This window comes from Hippichthys cyanospilos, chromosome 3, assembly GCF_059441005.1.
Source record: "Hippichthys cyanospilos isolate Australia breed blue-spotted pipefish chromosome 3, RoL_Hcya_1.0, whole genome shotgun sequence".
Classification (NCBI taxonomy): domain Eukaryota; kingdom Metazoa; phylum Chordata; class Actinopteri; order Syngnathiformes; family Syngnathidae; genus Hippichthys; species Hippichthys cyanospilos.
In genome coordinates, this window is record NC_142371.1 from 29,467,938 (window position 1) to 29,474,638 (window position 6,701).

Consider the following 6,701-nt stretch of genomic DNA (forward strand, 5'->3'; position numbering starts at 1 on the left):
GCCTTTAACTTTGCGTTCACATTTAAAGGTTGTGAAGTGTGTATTTAAATCGAGGAGTTACAGTGGCAATTGGATTTTTTTTCCACTGGAAATTCTCATCTCCAATTGCTGCACTAATGTAGATAAATACATTTTAATGCCATTCATTAAATGTGAAAAAAAAAAATCACATGAAGAATCTGCTTTATTGTCATTTAAAAACATGCAAAACTTGTGTTGGTTATCATGAAGTGCAATGTAGCCATAATGAACTGTCCCAACATCTCTATATGCCCAATTTACTGATTAAACCAAAGTTTCATTCACTTTTACCATTATTATACTGGTATTCAAGTGAATAAGCTCATAAAAAGTGAGAAGTGACTGATAGTCAGTTCAGGTTTGCAGGTGGCACTGCGATTTTGGCCCACATCACCAACCATAACAAGGCCACCTGTGGGGCAGAGATTGCCTGCTTGTTGCTATGGTGCTAATAACAAGTTGGAAGCGATGCAACGAAGCAGTAAAGATGACTCCTGATTTATGCCAGACATTCTTTTTTTTTTCCTGTAAATTCAGAACAGGTGTTAACACGATTCTGAATGTGAGTCAATTATTTTTTTCTATGCACTACATTTGGTACACAATTGTCCAAATTTAATCTCAGTCTGAAAAGAAAAATGCCATGAAATGGATAGGTTGGAGTTGTGTTTACAATGTAATGATAAAATGTCATGTTTATCAAATTGCAGGAGGTCATCAGTCAGCGGTTGGCAGTTGTGGTTGACTACTTGATTGTCCGATGCAGGTGCCAAAACATTGCCCTGCAAACAGCTACAAAAAAAAGACATTTGTTGCCAGTTATATATAATATGAAGTATAGCGTATTATTAGAGTATATCTTATTTGATGTCTTAGTGCATCGTCAATATTTGTTTACAGGCTAGGAATCACTTTTAGCAACTTACACCTAAGCCTGAAAATACTACAAACTTCTTGGGAGTAAATGTATATTTCCTTACAGTCTAATCCAGTCAATTAAAATATTAAAGAGTCCATCTTTAAAAAAAATAAAAAGAGGGAGTGTGGATGTGGATTGAGGGTCATTTATCTGAAGTTTCTCGGTATGTGAGTTACAAAGGTTTTAAAGACACAGTATCTCTCACTTAGCTGCATGCATGTGTGACTTGACTACAAACAGTATGTGGGTGTTTTGATGTATGCAACCCAGCACAAAAATACATACAGCAGAGTGGAAATGTCCTTCTACTGTTGACGTTTGTGGGTTGGCAGGAAATTATTGGAGTGGTTTGCACATACTGTATGCTTCACTTTACAGAGGTTTGATGTTCAAATTTGGCCATCCTATGCAGTTTCCATATTGTCATGGTTTACTCTGGCTTCCTCATACATTCTAAACACAAACTGTACTGTCAGTACAGAGGGAAATCCAATACTGTAGATAAACTATCGGTGTAAATGTGAATGTTTGTTTGCAGGGGCATCACTAGATTTTTTTGGACAGAGATAAAGGTTGTTGGCCACTAGGATCATGTAGATATAGCGGCTGGATCAGGGGTGTCAAACATACAGCCTGCGGGCCGGTTTTGTCCCGCAAATGGGTTTACCGGCCCATGAGATTATTTTGTAAAGTCTAAAAATAAGATGATTTTTTTTTTTTTTTGAAAAACTTGAAATGTTTTATGATTAATTGTGATGTTAATATTTTATGATTAATAGTTATGTTGTATTTGTTTTATTTTGGACAGTATTAAAAAAGTATAATAAATTTGAAGTTGTTGTTTTAAAGTTGTATAAATATATACCATGATTTTATTGGTCGAACCCACTTAAGAATAGATTTTCCTCGATGCAATTGCAAGCCAAATGTGTACCTTCAGGAGGAAAAACATGTTTCCCTGTCATCAAGTTGTAGTGCAATGTTTTTTTTAAATTCAAATTTATTTCACACAAAAAAATGCACAGTGGGCACATTGTTTGTCATCAAGTGAGACACAAAAATACAGTGATCAGTTTAAAAAATAAAAAGAATTACCCCCTCCCTTCTAAAATCCCTTTTAAAAAAGTGCTATCATTAGGCCCAGAACGAAATAAAATCAGTTACATGTCAAACTATACTGAACACGCAAAATAAATGGACTGTTATATTAGTGGTTACGATATGAAGAAGGTGATGACCGGATGCTTCATGCACTGTAAGTTCATTCTTTTTAATTAAACAATAAATGTTACTGTGACATTTGTAAATACTGCATCTGTTAATGGTTTCTGCGCACATCTTGCAAGTGCAGATTGAACGTTGGACTTTTGTTGTCCTTTGTATCCCACCATTTTTGGGACTATAAACATTCCTGTTGTGGCCCATAGTTTTTTAGTATTGAGAGTCCTAGGGACCCAACAGTTTTCAGAGGTAAAGTGAGGATTGTGTATTTATATTAATGTATGTGGTTTTGTAATCACTCGCAACAGAACAAAGCTTTGCCGTTCCGCCATTTTGAAACGTGTTAGGCCGACCAATAACAGACCAGCATCTCCGTGAGGAGACGCTGACTAATAGCAGACCAGCATTGTAGTGATGCATTTCATGGAGGCAGTTTGACAACAGAATAGAAAATACGTGCAATGACCGAAAACGCCTGCAGATGGAAACAAAACAACACAAATACAGGGTCATATTTAGGGTCAATATAGGGTCATGACAGTTGTTTTTTTCACAAATCTGGAAAAATACTGTTGCGAGCAAAAAAGTGATTTTTGTCACGGATAAGCCTCACTGGACTATAAGCCACAGGTAATAGCATCAGATCTTTATGCAAAAAGATGGTATATGAAGTTTTTAATTTTGTTTTAGTTAGTTAATATTTTTTTTTTAATTGTCTGCCAACAGCAACATCCTCTCTTCAACAAACATAACATGCCTGTATGTTTAGTACCAACATATTTATAGAAAAAGGATGGATGAATCACAGTTCATAATCAAAATCAATACTTCAATAGCATCTTTTTGTGCCTCCCTTTGTTTGATAGTTTATTTTAGTGAGCATAATAACACATTCTACGTAATTCATATACAATCGTAAATACATAAATAAAATCACATATACTGTGTATTAAATATAAAATTTACACATCACAAATTTATCCAAAATTCTACACATTCTCTTCTTTATATATATATATATATATATATATATATATATATATATATATATATATATATATATATATATATATATATATATATATATATATATATATATATATATATGTATGTATGTCCTCACAAGTATAGTGTGTGTGTTTGTGAGAGTGTGTGTGAGTGTGTGAATGTGATTGCACGTACTGTACATACCCACAAATAGACACATATTCACCAATCCATGTTAAATTGTAGTAACTTCACACCGAAAATCAAGGCCCTTCTTTTTAATGCATGCATTTCTAGTAATATCCTGTAGAGGGCACTAGATTTTTTCTTTTGACATGTCTTCCATCAGGCTGCAGGAGGACCGCTTGGCAAATTAAAATATAGATAAAAGAAAGAAATAGGAATAGATTATAATTATTATTATTCCACTGCTATTCAAGATTATTGTAGTTAGTTTGAAATCGTGGCGCCCTTTATGAGGGGAGCATGCTCCTGTTGTTTGTGACCTCCCCTCTGTAATAATTGCTCACAGTGACAAAATAATAATATCTTGTCAGTCATTACTTCATGAGCTGTCTCCGGAAACACACAAACACACAGTAGTTTTGATTCACTGGTGGCAAATAATAGACCAAAATTGTGTGAGATGGGGGTGGCACCGCAACCTGTTGTGAATTAACGTTCAACAAGTATTTTAAAAAAAAAAAACAAAAAAAAACAGGATTGCTATGATCTGACAGTTGAATCTCTGTGTCAGATCACACAGAAATCCCACTGGTGAGTGCTAATGCTCTTGAGGTGTGATGTAAGCCCCAGAAGGTACAAATTTGTTAGCCCACACCCGAGGGCATCTGGTGATGGATATGCTGTCCTGGGGGAGCACCAAAGCCTCAATACAACAGCCGGGCTGCTTATCTTGAAAGGCTTGTTTTTAGTGCCTCCTCTGCAGTCAAACAAAAGCTTTAAGAGCCCCCATTACCTTACAATTGTTATTCAATCCCCATTGTTAAGATAGCTCACACATACAGTACATATTAAAAAGCATATGCCATGCATTAAATGCGGGAATACTTACTGGCTTAGGTTGCTTAAACGGCAGACTAAAAATATTTAAAATCAAGGATATTTTTTACATTTCAGGATATGATGCAAAAAAGTGATCTGACACCTTTTCTTTATGTCTGCCGTGGGTTTGTGTGTTTGTCTATAAAGTGGGGAAGGGGTGGATGTTTTGTGGAGGAAGTCTAGGTCCAAACCGTTAGACAGGTCTCCCCTGAGGACGGCCAGGCCACTTGTATTTGAGGGGCTGGCTGATCCCACTTAATCAGCATCCTGAGAGACTGGCACTGCCCCCATCCCTTGGCCATAATGCCGGGGGGTCACTATGGGCTCCTCCAAATGAAGTGCAACCTCACAAAACAATACTGCTGTCAATCAGTCTTAACCTGAGCTGGGCCCTTTATTCCACACATAGTGTACTTGTGTAATCATTCACTCCATAAATGTAAATTAATCTCATCAATGTTTTGATTATTGCAAGGCAAGGATACATCTGGAGCTTCCTTTTGCACATACAAGACACTTTCATTTCTCACAGTACGGTTGATATGTATACATGGACAAATCATGCATGTCCCCTATGCAAAGTTAATCACGCGCAATGTACATTTACACTACACCGGTTGAAAATCTCAGACGCTGTTTTACATAATGTATGTTAAGCACAATTCTCGACGTAGGGTAAGCTAATCTCCCTAAATTGATCATCGTAGCCTCATGCAGTTGAGAGCAAATTCATCTACAACACAAAAAGATAATGAAGACAACCGAGAATGCTCTGGGCAATACCTATTTCTGTTGAGACTATAGTTTTTACAATTTGGCATGGGACATGCAGTTTGTTCCAACGAATATTCAAAGGGCTAGAGCCAGTCTGACACTGTTGAGCCTTACTGGCTGTTTCTCAATAAGCTTCCTCCTAGGCCATTTTGACTTGAAGTCCTGCATGAGCTACATGTCGTAGACTGCCGGTGAGATATTCTGCTCACAAGCAGTGATTTATGCTCGCGTGATGCGGGGCGCACAGGCAGGAGGATCTCAGGTGGTTCGGAGCGTGTGTAAAAAAGTTTTAATATGCAGAGTTTGGTGCAAGGATTAGAGGTCTTCCCTGAGGGGATAAGGTAGCTCATTAATTGTTGGGAATTCAACAGAGGCCTTACGGAATGTCCAAAATGTGCATATAAACAATCACTTTGACATAATGGGTTCCTCTAATAGAACAAGAAATATAGTTTGCGCATACGCAGCTCATAAACTGGACCAACTGCGAGGTGACTATTCATTACTGTCAACTGGGCAGTTAAGGACCTCTGGAAGGTGAATAGGTCGACCTTTGCTCATGTCACAGTAAAAGCCTCACCATCAAATCAGGAGAGCGAACTGGATCACTGCTCGCCTTCAGAAAAACCAATACTCAACTGCACATATGTTATACAGTGGTACCTCGGTACGCGACCGCCTCTATACTCGACCAAATCGGTGCTCGACCAAAAAATTCAAGTAGAAAATGCATCGGACCTCGAACAGATTTTCGGTTCTCGACTAGCCGAGCCGACCCGAACGCGCTCCTCGGCCCTTCTCGGCCAGCGGGTAAGCGGCGATTCAATTCAGACCGCCAGCGGAGTAAGACGTACGCAGTTTGTTCGAGTATTTCTTCCCGGATTTAAACTTTTTTGTGTTGCTCTAGCCCTTAATAATGGCTCCAAAGAAAGACAGTGATAAGGGGAAGGCAAAGAGGAAAACAGTGAGGACCACTATTGAATTGAAGAAGGAAATTATAGCAAAATATGAAAGTGGTGTACGAGTGTCCAACCTCGCGTCGCAGTTACCTAGCGTAAACATGGAAGGGGATTCCCCTTCCAAGGAGTAACCCCCCCTCCCGATCTCTTCACATCCATTCCTTTATGCCATCAACCACTCTCCAAAACGTAAGTAAATTATACAAAATGGTTTATAATGCTTTATTTATCTTTATCATGTACTGCTTGTGCACATTTACTTGTGCACACATACTTTCCATTATTTCTTATGGGAAAATTGGTTTCGGTGTTCGAACAAATCGGTGCTCGACCACCACCTCAGAACGGATTATGGTCGAGTACCGAGGTACCACTGTACTTCATATGTTTATCTTGTACATTTGTTGTTGAAATAGATTTTTTACACAACCTAAGGCAACGATTTCTAACTTGGAACAGATGTAGTTCATCATTAAACAGGATACCGGATTATCTTATCATACAACCACATTAAAAAATTTAGTATTTTTTGCCAGTAGGCCTTTTATCTGTTCAGGCATGTCCCTGGCAACTTCATGTGCTCTAACAGACTACCCCATTCTTTTTATAACTCTCTCTCTTTCTCTATCTTGCTCTTTCTCTCTCTCTATCTCTCTAAATCTCTCTCTTTCTCTCCATCCCTCCCTCCCCATTTTACCTTACGGTAAACTGCTCCAATGCACCTGACTAGAATTCTCATAACCTAATGGTGGCAA